The following is a 15,371-nucleotide window of genomic DNA, read 5'->3' as shown; positions in this document are numbered from 1 at the left end:
TGGTCCTTGGTTCGATTACCCCTGTTAAAGGCGGCAGGAACGGTCGAACCTCGTACCGACAGGTCAAGCCCCATCTCATGGATTTTCCTACAATTTTCAAAACGGAGGTGAGTATTTCTAAACATTTTCCAAAATCCGGTCAAGTTTGAATCGTGAAAGCATTTTCTTCTCTCTTCCGCAAGGAAGGGAAGACGGGAAAAATTTTGTGACGATAATAGGTTTGGCGACCGAGATGGGACCTGTCCTTGTCTGACTTAAATTGTGCTTGACTTAGTTCAATTATCGAAATTATGTTCACAAAATGTCAGCTCTTTTACTTTTGATATCATGCGAACCTAGGAGCCTAGATTCTGACCTAGCTGACATTGATTGCATATAGCTTAGGCATGGTTTGGTAGGACCAGATTGAGGAGATATTTTCATGCTCACATAGACTTAGATCTAAATACAACTCTCCTCAATTTAGGATATGAATGCGAACAATGTATGCTTCTTCAAAGTTTTAAAATCTATCTCTTTAGGTTTTAGAGCCATCTATTTCTTGCATGTGATCATTTTTCAAAACTTCCATTACCTATCATTACCCGGTCTTCACGTTGCTGGGCTCTCTTCCAGAACCCTAGTTCGGGACAGAGCCTCACAACTGGGCCAATTATTTGGGTTAACACCCCCCTACCACGTACCGCGGGCCACAGTCCGAAGTATATCGGTAGGCGCTCAAGGATGTTGGAAAACCTTACCTTAGAACCGAAATTGAAATTATATGCCACGTACCTCGGATTTTAATTCGAGTATATCGGCATAACTAGATTGGACAAAGATGATCCGAACCTAGAGTTAGGATTAGGGTCCTACAGCTGTTTTCAAAATGATGCATCTAAAGTCAGCCTTTTAGGGAGTGCGGTATGTGCATAAATGTTTGTGCAGGATGTGATTGTTTGTTTGTTACCTCTATTTTATTACATTTTCCCCAAAAATATTTTTCAAATATCCATATTTCTCATTCTTTCCCTTTATTTTCTCAAACCCTGGAAGATTTTCCCAAATATCCAATTTCTTTCAAAACTCCAGGTGATTTTTCCATTCTCCCGTTCTACTGGATCTCGAATTTCCAGCTGCATTTTCATCCTGCCTGTAATTTTTCAAAATCATATGTTTTCTCTCATTGGATTTTCAATTCTTTTGTCTATTTGCAAAATTCTTCATCTTATTTTCCTCGTGCATACTTTGACTATTGCGGTGGAAATTGTTTACCCACTTGCCTTCTCCTTATTCTAAATCCGTTTGCGGATTGTTTTTTTCCAAGAGATATCTCTTTCCTTCAAAAATGGTGTTTTCCTCGTGGTTGACGACCTCGCTTAGGTAACAAGGCACATTTTTTGTTGTTATTTCTCTTACAAAGAATGACAACACAATTGTCGTGATTTCAGCGGCGACTCCATCCCTAGTAATGGGATATTCTTCCAATTGTTTACCATATCGTCAATAATCATCTTCCTCCCAATCCAAAATTCCCTTAGAGTCTAATCAAGACTTTATCCTGCAGAAAGCATCCACAACATTTGATGGTTCGAACAAGGTCTGGAAGAAGAACCACATCACCAAAGTACTCCTCAGCCTCAGAAGAAGAGATGGGCTCCCTGCGACCCGTCAGAAGTCAAGAACAGCTGCAAGAGGACGATGGCATAGATCCTCAGATATACGCAATGTTTCAGAAAATGATGAAGAGGATGATGAGTGAGCAGGCTGGCACCAACTCAGACAAAAATCCATTCAGTCAGAAAATTAGAGATCGCGTGGCCAAGAAATCAACCAAGGAGCATGTTCAAGATACTTCGGACGAAGAAGAATCAGCAGATGATACCGAGGAAGAATGCGAGATCATTCATGGAGCAACTCGCAAACCAAAGGTCCAAGCAATAGAAAAATCGCTTCAAGCGCAGTTAAAAGAAATGTCCAAGATAGTCAAAGATCTACAAGCCCGCGACAAGGGCAAGAAAGTCTTCACTAGCGAGGACTTTTATGATGGCTTAGAAGGTGATGAAGATCTAGAAAACGTCCCCCGTAAATTCATCAAGTTCGATGGTTCTGGCGACCCAAAAGCCCATCTCGCCATGTTCTTCGCCAAATGCTCCAAATTCAAGAGAGACAATAGGGACCTATTTCTCTGTTTTCCTTGTAGCCTAGAAGGCACTGCCGCCAAGTGGTACTCCGAGCATATCAATCCAATCGAGCTGCGAGAATTCGATAAGGTGGTCAATCTATTCATCGAACGATTTCTGTTCAATACTGAACCGCTACCAACGTTAAATCACCTCTGTAATCTGAAGCAGGGAGATAGTGAAAAAGCCAAGGACTTCATTCGCAGATGGAGAGAGATCTGCAACAAAATGAGGGATCCTATATTAGAGAGGCATGCCTTATTGCTGATCTTGAACAACTTCTCGCAACCTTTGAGAAGTCTTATCTCCACCTCGCCTTCCAAGTCTTTCATAGAGCTTACCGAACGAGCCGAGTGGCTCGAGATGGGGTTGGAGAATGGTGTCTATGATGGTATCACCCTCGTCAAGAACAATCTAGATCCAAAGAAAAAGGCAAATTTCACCTCCTCCGCCAACATCAGCCACAATGATAACAAAGGTAGTAAGGGCAATCATGCGGATCGAGAGGAAAGACAGAATAGCAAGCTATCTCAGCCCAACTTTCCACAAAAGGAAAAGATAAAGCGTGAAGGTTGGAGTAATGATCATGTGTTCACTCCTCTCAAACAAACACTCGAAGAAGCCCTTGAATTCATGCTGACCAAGGGATTAGTGAAACTCCCAAAGGCCACAACTCCTCCCACCATCATGGGAAGGTTCAAGAATCAGTTTTGCAAATTCCATCGGGCAGTGGGGCATGACATCGACCATTGTTTTGTCTTCAAAAATATTGTTCAGGATTGCATTGACAAGAGCCTCCTTGCTGAAGATGAAGAAGAAGATGAGCTGGCCATCTTGACCAAGCCTTTCCCAGATTATTCAGAAACTTGATGATGCCAAAGTTCCCTACTTTCTTCCTTGCGTTTTGCCAGTCACCTCGTAGGAGCAAGTCAGTCCAGTTTTGCAACCTTTTGGTCGAGTGCTTATAAATATGCAGTCTTTTTGTTATCAGTTCTGCTTATCAATAAAATGTCAATTTTCTTCATACAATACTTCTTTCTTTTGCCCCATTAGGGCACCTGTTTTCGTTTTAAAGAATCTTCTTTGCCCATTCTTTCCAAGATGAGGGGCAATCCCAACATCATTCATGAGAGAAATGAAATTACCTATGAGGGTCTTTCAAAAATCGTGAAATTCTTGAAAATTTTCTACAAACATCTTCGTTATGATCACCCAAAAGTTTAATATTTCGGTTCAATCTTTTTCAAAAATCAACCATCGCGGTGATCTTCTTTTCTTAAATTGGTTTCATACCATTATCTTTAAAAATCAACCCTTGTGTTGATTTTCTTTTCCAAAATTAGTGTTAAACCAATTCGTTTTCAAAATCAACCCTCATGATGATCTCTCTTCAAAATCAACCCTCGTGTTGATTCACCTTTCAAAGATCAGCTCTCACGCTGATCATTCTTCAAAATCAACCTTGCAGTTGATTTCCTTCCCAAAATGATTTCTCACTTTCAAAATAACATTCTCCTTTTACTTTAAAGATCCCATGTGCAAACTTCTCATTTTGCTTTTATCATTTCAAAGGGATAATATAATTTTGTTTCCTTTCCTCGATTTTTAAGCATCAATAAAATTATTAAATTTGCCAATAGTTTTGCACCATTTTATTTGCGTCTCTTTCCTTTTCACAATATGTCTCTTGTAAGGAACGATCTTGAGGACGTCTCTCAATCAAGAAGTCTGTCACCTTATTTCTCGACTATCCTTCTTTATATTCAAAATTTTCCTCCCTAGTTACACTGGGGCATTTTTTTTTTTTTGAAAAATCTATCTTTACCTCAAAATATCCTGTATGCAGGCAGGATAAACCAATCTCTCATTTTGCATGTATATGCACTCACTTGCATTAATTTTGCATTCATTTACATTTCATGTGCATTTGCACTTCATTTTGCATTAATTCTGCATCCATTTTTTTTTCCTTCAGGTTAAGGGATAAACCTGAATCATTTTCCATGATTTTCCAATTTCTATTCATATCCCCGTTCAAGATAAGGGGTTAATTCTGAAAATCAGACCATATACATCTAAATATGATGGTCTTTTTCATTGCAAGTCAAATAATCCAGTCCGCGAACTCGCCATTCTCAAAACTTTCAATCTCAGCTCTCGCACTATCGATTTTCAAAAATTCAATCTTCTGATTAAAGATTTTCCTTTGAGATTTGAGTCCTGACTCGAACTTTCCAGCTTTCCTTTGAAAATTTGAGTTTTTAACTCAAGTCTTCTTTCCTTCAAAATCTAAACTTTCCAGTTTCCTTTTGAGATTCGAGCCCTGACTCGAACTTTCCTGCTTTCCTTCGAAGATTTGAGTTTTAACTCAAGTTTTCTTTCCTTCAAAATCTGAACTTCCTAGTTTTCCAATGAGATTCAAGCCCGACTCGAACTTTCCAACTTTCCTCTGAATATTTGAGTTTCGACTCAAAAATCTGAATTGGCCTAGTTTTTCCTTTTAAGATTTGGGTTTCGACCCGAACTTTATCTCCTTAGAAACCAAACTTCCTAGCTTTCCTTCGAAGGCTCGAGTTTTGACTCGAATCTTCCAACTTTCCTTGTAAAACCTGAGTCCTGATTTGGATGGTCTTTCAAAACCAACTTTTGAGTTAGGCTTACCTTCAAAATCCAGCATTTTGCCAGGACTTACCTTCAAAATTCCAACTTCTTATTGGATTTACCTTCGAAATTGAGTACCATCGTCATGGATGTGTCAACTTGGATGTCAAGCAATCTCTTTTACTAAGGATTTCAAGAACACTTTGTCAATTTGTCAATCAATTACCTGTTGATTTCAAAATTTTATTGCACAAAGTTTTACCTCAGTTTACCTTCAGTATCACTTCCAAAAAGGCAAAGCTTTTGTGAAGAAAGAGATTCAAACTTCAAATTCTTTCTATTGGTCAACCAAAAGGATGAAGGATAAATCCTCGATATGGCCAGAAAAGAAGATTCAATGTTTTGCAAAGCCATAAGATGATTGATATTGATCGCAGTCAATGGCACATTTTTAAAAGATTATTCTTGTAAAGATGAGGCAGTGGAAATATCCTGAGCGCTAGAAAAGAGAGAATTCATCCAAGCCCTGTCTCCTCAAAATCACCTAAGCTGCAATTAAATATCTGCAAAAGGGATCTCTCACTTGTCGTCAAGATGAAGGTGAATTAAGCGAATAGACCCCGGGGCCAAAGAAGATTTGAAACATCTCCAAGATGACGGAGTTTGTGACGGATCCTTTCAGGGAAAGTCCAAAGCACTGTCGAGATGAAGGCAGATGCGATGAACCTCCCAACAATCCCTAAAAGATATTCAATTTCAGCTATTACCCAAAGATCTCCAAGCCAATGAGCCAATATCATCAACATGACCCCTGAGGCAAAGAAGGATCGAAACATCTCCAAGTTGACGGAGTTTGTGACGTACCCTTTTCAAAAAGAGAGCAAGAGAGGAAAAAGAAAGAGAGGAAAAGTTGAAACACCTCCAAAATGAAGGAGAATGTAGCCAAAGCCCAAAAGAGTGCAGAAAGATTATCATGAGAGAAGCTCCCAGGATATCAAACTGCCCCATTTATCAAGAATCTTCTTTAAATTTGTGAAATTCTATTATCAATATTCTTTCATCAATTGCTTTCATAATATTAAATTTTCTCTTTCCTGTTCATAGCAAGAAAATTGATAACTTCTTTGAAGAAGGTCAATCGCAAGCAATTTGAATTCAAAATCTTGATTCTATGAAGCCAGTCCTGTTTGGAGGTAATACTTCAGGTAATAAAGAAGGAATATTTTCACAACAATGAGCATCATTTTTAATTATTTTGAATCAACAAAATTTTCAACATTTTGACAATATTTTCTAGTTATCCTGACGTTAAGTGTGAGCTTGATGTCCATATTGATGCATCTTGACCCCTTCGAGAGATTTTCCTTTGTCGTCTTTCACATTGTTGAAAGATTAGCCTTTTATCCGAAAGGATAGCCTTTATCATCTTTCACGTTGTTGAAAGATTAGCCTTCTCTCTGAAAGGATAGCCTTTGGCATCTTTCGCGTTGTCGAAAGAATCACCTTACTCCTTTGGATCGCCTTTTGTCATCTTTCGCGTTGTCGAAAGAATTGCCTTATTCCTTTGGATTGCCTTTATCATCTTTCGCGTTGTCGAAAGAATCGCCTTGCTCCTTTGGATTGCCTTTGTCATCTTTCGCGTTGTCGAAAGAATCGCCTTGTTCCTTTGGATTACCTTTATCATCTTTCGCGTTGTCGAAAGAATCGCCTTGCTCCTTTGGATTGCCTTTGTCATCTTTCGCATTGTCGAAAGAATCGCCTTGTTCCTTTGGATTACCTTTGTCATCTTTTGCGTTGTTGAAAGAATCGCCTTGTTCCTTTGGATTACCTTTGTCATCTTTCGTGTTGTCGAAAGAATCGCCTTGTTCCTTTGGATTGCCTTTGTCATCTTTCATGTTGTCGAAAGAATCGCCTTGTTCCTTTAAGTTGCCTTTGTCATCTTTCGTGTTGTCGAAAGAATCGCCTTATTCCTTTGGATTGCCTTTGTCATCTTTCATGTTGTCGAAAGAATCGCCTTGTTCCTTGAGATCGCCTTTGTCGTCTTTCGCGTTGTCGAAAGAATTGCCTTGTTCCTTTAAGTTGCCTTTGTCATCTTTCGTGTTGTCGAAAGAATCGCCTTGTTCCTTTGGATTACCTTTGTCATCTTTCGTGTTGTCGAAAGAATCGCCTTGTTCCTTCGGATCGCCTTATCATCTTTCGCGTTGTCGAAAGAATCGCCTTACTCCTTTGGATCACCTTATCATCTTTTGCGTTGTCAAAAGAGTTGCCTTACTCTTCTCTGAAAGAGTTTGCCTTATCCATCTTTCGCGTTGCTGAAAGAGTTGCCTTATTCTTCGTTGAAAAAATTGCCTTATTCATCTTTTGCGTTTTCAAAAGAGTTGCCTTACTCTTCTCTGAAAGAGTTTGCCTTGTCCATCTTTCACATTGCCGAAAGAGTTGCCTTACTCTTCGTTGGAAAAATTGCCTTATTCATCTTTTGCATTGTCAAAAGAGTTGCCTTACTCTTCTTTGAAAGAGTTTGCCTTGTCTGCCTTTCGCATTGCCGAAAGAGTTGCCTTATTCTTTGTTGAAAAAATTGCCTTATTCATCTTTTGCGTTGTCAAAAGAGTTGCCTTACTCTTCTATGAAAGAGTTTGCCTTGTCTGTCTTTCGCGTTGCCGAAAGAGTTACCTTATTCTCATCAAAAAATTGCCTTATTCATCTTTTGCGTTGTCAAAAAAGTTGCCTTACTCTTCTCTGAAAGAGTTTGCCTTGTCCATCTTTCGCATTGCCGAAAGAGTTGCCTTATTCTTCGTTGGAAAAATTGCCTTATTCATCTTTTGCGTTGTCAAAAGAGTTGCCTTACTCTTCTTTGAAAGAGTTTGCCTTGTTTGCCTTTCGCATTGCCGAAAGAGTTGCCTTATTCTTTGTTGAAAAAATTGCCTTATTCATCTTTTGCGTTGTCAAAAGAGTTTGCCTTGTCTGTCTTTCGCGTTGCCGAAAGAGTTACCTTATTCTCGTCAAAAGATTGCCATATCCATCTTTCGCGTTGTCGAAAGAGTCGTCTTACTCCTTACCTTATTCATATTTCACACTGATGAAAAATTCACCGGATCGTCTTGATCATCTTCCAAAATTGCCTCTTACAATTCCATCGCCTCGTTCCTCTTCAAGAAAAGTTGTCTTATTCACCTTCCAAATATTTCATTTTCCGGCCAATCAGGATAAGGGTATAAACCTGAGCCTCATTCAAAGAGGTATTTCATTTTCCGCCCGATCAGGATAAGGGTATAAACCTGAGCCTCATTTAAAGAGGTATTTTATTTTCCGCCCGATCAGGTTAAGGGTACAAACCTCAGTCTCATTTCGATGAGATATCCCATTCCCCAATCAGGTCAAGGGTTAAAATCTGAGCTTCGTTCTAGACGAGGTATTCCTGTCCCATCCAGGTTAAGGGTAAAAACCTGGACTTCGCTCTCACAGAGCAAATATATTTTTTTCTTTATTCTCCATTTCATATCTACCATCTTCCTCGGGCTAATTTCTTCATACCCAGTCAGATCCTTCTAACTGGGGCATTTTTATATAGCCCAAATTTGGTGTGTTTTTCTTTGCCACTAAGCTCGGCCATAAGCCGGCTTAGTAGCAAAGAGGGGCATCTGTAAATGTAACGACCCCAATCCATACCCTTTAAAAATGCGGAATATTTTTTTTTTCTAAGAGTTGCGGAAACCTTCCCAGAGATCTGGGGTCCTCACAATTCCACTTTCCATTGGATAGCCCAACCACTACAACCGAAGTTGCAATCATCATCCATAACAACCAAACCAATTCCTTTATTTATAAGTAAGAGAAAATTTCAAAGACAAGGTTTTATTCAACTGAAAATAAAGCGACAACTGAAAAGAAGCAAGAAAGAAGTTAAGAAAGAGCCACTCCGTCCTCTGTTGAAGCCGTCGGGCTCAAGTATGACTCTCATACATCCCCAGATGCATGTCCAACTTCACTGTTCACCATTTCCTGTGAAAAACCAACAAAGTAGGGTGTCAGGACCGAAATTCTGAGCACAGCTACTTCTAAAGAAACAAGGTGAGACAAAGAACATGGATAAGATTTCATGTAGTGATTTGAGTGAGTGCAGATATAAAATTTGCAACATTCAAATATCCATAACTACCAATAATTGCATATGCTCACTAGTCAAGAATAGTAAAACAGTACCATATATCAGAAACTAAATAGCCAAACCTTGCAGCATGATTTCAAGAAGTAAATCATATGCTACTACCAAATCATGTCATGATATCAAGAATGATTCAAACATGCATGATCTAATGCATAACAGAAAAATGCATGATTATGTGCAATGCATGATTTCTTCTGTTATCTTTCATTTAAGTTTCATCTTTCCATATGCATGCCCTATTAAATGCACACATCTTTAAGTTCCTCTTTTTAATTACCGTGGCCCGCGGATACACCAAACGGGTACAAACCCCGAGGTCAAGTAGGTTCCCAGAGTAGCTTAACACACAGTTTGTATTTTATTACTGGGTTCCAACTTAGCCCTCGACCGATATCAGGAAACAGCACCATCCATCGGAAGATTAGACCTCCACATCTAATGTCGGGGACACAAGGGACACCCCACGCCCACAAGTGCCACTTCCTTGGTACCATAACAACAGCTGTGTCAAACACACCACTCCCGGGTAAAATGACAGACTCTCCCTAAAACCGTGGCCAGGAGAAAGAACCTCAATATCGGGTTCAGAGGACCAAATTATAGCACACAGAGTTTTTGTATCCTCACAGTCTCCCCAAGACCGGATATCTAAGATTCTCATACTCCAGATGAGATATCCTATAATGTATATTACACTGTTCTTATTCTTTTTATTAAAGTTAATTCTTTAAGTTTGCAACACCATATGCAAAAGTAAAGTGAAAAACCCGCATCCTCCCTTGCGGGGACCCATTCGGGACTCCAGCCCGTATAAACCACTAGAACAGTGTAGTAATGTGCCAAACCATCTTATGTGGTTCAAGTGATGCAGTTAAAACATATGTGAAAACAAACCAAACCCACGGCTCTCCAGGCCGATGATGGTCCATTTAGGCCATCGATGCATCGTATGCAAAAATCATAACAACTTGCAATGTATGCAATCATACCAACATAATTCCACATGCACATTCATTCATACCATTTTAACAATGTGCACGAGCTTTCGCAGTCATATGCATGTGTAACCATTCATGTGTAAGTGCTTTCATGTACTCACTTAACACACATGTATTCATCCATAGTTTCATAAGTATATGAGAATATTTATGCATGATTATACATGCCAATAGACTTTGATCCCATATATGCACATGCACTTACAATTTGCTATTTCATGAGCAACACATGCTTCCTATGAGCGGTCCGCACACACAATCACTATACAATTTAATAAGATATTGCAAAATTTCAGTGAACATAAGGCACCCATAGATATTCAAGTTTTGTGTTCACCATGCCACATTTCATAGCAAATAAAGGAATGCACATTGAACTAAGCATATCAATTTTACCATGACAACTGAAAACACAAAACTTTTATAATCATTCAAATTCAACATCTACTATCCTTAGATTTAGTTGACTGTCCAAGACAGATCGGTTTTACCACTCTCTAAACAAAGTTAGAGGAAACAAAAATTCAGATTCCAATTGGGTTTCCAAACAGATTTCTTGTACATGCCAGAAATCAGATTTTTTTTTTACATACCAGAAATTTAATTTCCTTTTAGAATCAGATTGAATTAAATATCTACAACAAAACAAATTGCAACAATCATTCAGTTTAGTGTTAGTTGATTATTCAAGACTGGTAAATTTTGTGGTTCCAAAAGAAGTTAACATTTGGGACATCATAAATAAATTTCAATATGTCCAAACCTCCTTCGAAATCTGATCCAGTGTTTATACTCATATGTTTATATATATATATATATATATATATATATATATATATATATATATATTGGCTGATTCAAGAATCTATCTCGAATCTGTCAGCCCCAAAATCGGTCAGTATTACTGTTAAAACTTATCAAACTCTAGGTCAAGGAATCAAAACCATATTTTTTTAACTAATCACATGCATCTGAACTTGTGCATACATATTTCTCAAAACAACACGCGCTAAACCTAATTTTCTTTTGACAATCTCGCGCACAGAAAAATACAGATTTATGTGTGGTTCCTGTTCACACAGAAAAAGATGACAGGTTTGAGTGTGGTATATGTCGACACACACACAGGAAAACATATGCGTGTTCCAGCTCTCAACAACACATTTAATCAATGCTTAAGCAAATCAGCAATTTAAAATCACGTTTATGCTAACAAAAATATTTCGCCTTTGTTACATATCAGATTCTCATTAACTATTTGATTCACATGAACATTAGATTCATGTAAATCTTGAATAAGTGGAGACCCAACATATCAGATTTAAGTAGAAACCCAAAAATTACCCAGGCTTGATACATAACAGACAGAACTCGTGTGAATATTATTTACCTTTTTTTTTTTCAGATCTAACAAGACTGATTTAATTTAGAAAAGAAAAATGCAAGTTGTACTGTAAGTCTGACAAAAATTTTAGAGAAGGAATCGTAGGTTCAGATATTGACATTAAACCCAAGAAAAAGAGTTATATTAAACCTGAACCAAGTTTAAGAGAACGCAGATTCAGATATTGACATCCACCTAAATAAAATAGCTATATTAAATCTGAACTAAGTTTAGGAGATAACATATATACAATCCAGCAAAGACTTAGGCATGAAGAACCAAAGTCTGTGTATGAAGACAAATTTTCCTTTTCTCAACCACACGCTGGATCTAACCCATGCCAAACTCCTCACATCGGTTTAGGTGAAAGACCCATACCTTTGATGTTTTGGAAGAAAAGAAAGAGGGAGAAGTCATTGAAGGAGAGGAAAATGGCCGATAGAGAAGGCTGACTGTAGTCGACCCCTCTTCATGCACATCTCTCACCCTCTCTATTATTTCTGTCCTTTTGAACAAAAGTTTAACAGCCCCATCATGACAATATCAAAGTCGATAATGCCATAGCTTCTCTTGAGCCGCTCCTTTTTCCAGAAATCCAACAAAAACAAAGGAAAACACCCCTCACCTGGAAAGATCTGAAACCCCCAAATCATAGATTTGGGGTTTTAGGTTTAGAGTTGACATAAACCCCAAATCCTACCCTCAAACCCCCACATGGAATCGAACCCATGTTCGATCCCTCACCTCGGTTCCAAGAAGACCCGTACCTTATTTCGCTGGTTTTCCGGCGATCGAAGGCGACAATCGCGAAAGCAGGGCCGCGGCTGACGCTCCTCACTGCTGCCGTGGTTGTTGGTGGCCGAAGTTCGCCGGTGACCTCCATGCCTCTGGTGCACGCACACAGACAGAGAGAGAGAGATGGGAGAGAGACGAGTGAAGAGGGCCCCCTCTCCACTCCCTTTTATGGGCCAAGACCCCTCCTCCCTCCATGCCGAGATGGGGGGAGATCGGTTATGCCCTGCGTAACCCCCCCTGCCCCTTTCCTTAATAGAAAGAATCGTGCCCTAGGCAGGATTCTCTTTTACAGGTTTTAAAAGGCATGCCCTGGGTCCGTGTCCGAACCCGTGACCCGCGATACCACATCCAGTTTACAACTGGATCCGGGTTGCCAAAAGCTAGCGCATCCTCAGTTGGATCCTTGTGGGTCCAACTGTGGGTCCGACAGTTGTTTATTTATTTTTTTCTTATAATTAATATTAATTATTTATTTAATTTGAATTTAACATTATACATATAATTTAACCCCCATTTGTGGTTTATTTACGGATTCGGGTAATGGATCCGAACTCTACGACTCAGGATCCAAATCCCAATTTGGATCCGGGCTGGATAAAGAGTGGATCCGCCTCCACTATTTACTGCATTCTTTATTTTATTATGATTATATATATATTAAAATATCTATACGGGTATATGGATCCGAAATGTGGATCCCGGACCCATCTACGCACCCCTTCTAAATAATTATTCCCCGAATTATTTAATTAATTAAAAATTATTGTACTTATACGTACATATCAAATTTAAGAGGTAAATTTATTCGGAAAACTCCTTTATGGGTCCTGGATCTGAAATTTGGATCCCAGGCCCAAATCACTCTGTTATGAAATATATATTATAATATATTTAAATAAATGCCTAAAAATTATGGTTATTACAGTAAACACCCCAAATTTTCAATCACCTTCTTGACATTGCCCTCAATCGGCACATTTCAGTTCTCCGGAATCAATGAAGGGCAAAATGGTCATTTTTCTGAGTTTAGACCCTGCAAAAAGTCTAAAATTTCATTCTTGAGCCTCAAAATTTCTATATTTAGGTTCAGAGACATCTTCAAACTGTAAATTTTCAAAATCCCATTCCTGACAAGAAGCTAGAATTTCCAATTCTAAATTCAGAATGACATTTCATAGAACATGTCTTTGCATAGCATTGCATGAACGCTTTGCATCATTTCACTGCACAACATGTCATTTAGAAATCCAGAACTCCTGGTTTTCAAAATTGTCAATCCAGACTTCGAGGTTTAAACTTTTAAAAATTGATTTTCAAAACCCTGGGTCTTCAAAATTACCAATTCTTCCCATTTCACCCCCAAGATTCCGAATTACAAAAAAAAAAAAAAAGTTTTCTCAGGAAAACAATCTGGATAGTTTTGACATTGGATTTTAAAATTTCGTCAGTCGGAAAGAGGTGGGCACGACTTTAAATTCAGAAAATTTTACTTAAAACTTTTGCAAAAAGACCTTCTGAATTTCTTTATAAAATCTTTGCATTAGTTTTATATATTTTGCTCTGAAGGACCATCTTTCTTCTGAATTTTGCAATCGAGCCAAATTTTTATTTCATATTTTTCAAATAGCCTATTATTATAAAAAGAATTTATTTTGCCTTTTATTTCAAATAAATGACCTAACGTGGGACCCGCCTTGAAGCGGCGTCACACTCAAAGCCCCAGGTCTTTTTCTCGTTTTCAAGCAGGGCCCACGCCTAAATGGCGCCACATTGGAATTTTCTGAAAAGAAAAACAAATAAATTTTTTTTTGAGATTTCAGTTCATTTATTTATATCAAAAAGAAAAAAAAAAGAAAAGTCTTCAAAGTTGGCCGACGTGACACCACCTTAAAAAAAAAAGGGTTTGATAGGCCATATCTTCATTTTTTTTTTTTACTTCAAATGGCGCCATTGCAAACCCTAAGATTTCACTTTACCTAAGTTTTAGGTAAAGTGAACTCTAAGTTTCATAAAATAAAGAAGTCTCCCCACTGGAGACGGCAAATTTCCAAAACAAAAAAAAAACAAAATTTCAAATAGCCGTTTTGAGATTTCAAACGATTTCAAAATCTGGGGTAACGCCCCAAAATCTGAGTTTTTTTTGGAAAACCTAATGAAAACTTTTAAAAGGAGACCCTATTGATCGCAGAAGAGGGGAGGCAATCTGCGTTTTTTTTGGAATCCGACCTCTCCATTTCCTCTGCTCACCTCGGTTCCTCTTGGCCAGCAGGGAAGACCGATTGATTTTCACCCCTTTGGGTTTATCGCAGGACATCCAGCAGAAGAAAGGGGGGCCTGGCCGATTGAGACCCAGCAGGCTTGCTGCTCTTTCCTGCTGTCCATCCTTCACCTTGCCTTCAGCTCAGCAGAGGATCCACAAGTGCAGGGGGTCCACAAGCATCTCCACCCTGCGTGAAGAGGAATTTCCAGTTCATCTCCTTCAGTCAGCAACATCTACAGACCCGTTGGGTGCAGAGGAGGCAGCAAGCTTCTACCCATGCTTCTTCAACCCAGCCATTGATCATATTCCAAAGGGGGAAGCTTTGATGCTTATCAGAGGGAATTCACCAAGGAGGAGGAGGCCGATTGAAGTTTTTTTTTTTGGCTTTGCAGGCTTTCCCTTCTCAGCGTGGAGCCCCCTTTCACCTCCAACGGTTGCTGTCCATCATCTTCTTCAGCCCAGCAGCAGAGGAGAAGCAAGCTGCTGCCCACCTTTCCTTCAACCCAGCCAGCAGAGGTCCAATGTGTTCCTGCCATCTTTCTTCAGCCCACCCGCAGGCTGCCGTCCCCTTTCAATTAGATCAGTAGCAGGAGGTCCAGCGTGAAGCAGCACTTCCCACCTTTCCTTCAACCCAGCCAACGTCTCCCTCTTCTTCAGCCTATCAGCAGGATATACAGTAGTAACCCCCACGGTTGCTGCCTCTTCTCCATTTCCCTCCTGCAGAGCTCCAGCCACAGTAAAATTCCTCACTTTCTCTATTTAAATTATGTTTCCTGGATATATGCCTCATTGATGCCCCTGTTGCAATATCGATTTGCCAATGGCAATTTCGATTGGCATCTAGGCTACATCAATAGAATATATGTATACATATTTTTTTTGGAATCCGACCTCTCCATTTCCTCTGCTCACCCCGGTTCCTCTTGGACAACAGGGAAGACCGATTGATTTTCACCCCTTTGGGTTTATCGCAGAACATCCAACAGAAGAAAGGAGGGGCCTGGCC

This window comes from Nuphar pumila, chromosome 1, assembly GCF_984573655.1.
Source record: "Nuphar pumila chromosome 1, dmNupPumi1.hap1.1, whole genome shotgun sequence".
Classification (NCBI taxonomy): domain Eukaryota; kingdom Viridiplantae; phylum Streptophyta; class Magnoliopsida; order Nymphaeales; family Nymphaeaceae; genus Nuphar; species Nuphar pumila.
The sequence above is the reverse complement of the archived record's forward strand: the minus strand, read 5'-3'. Positions refer to the sequence as shown.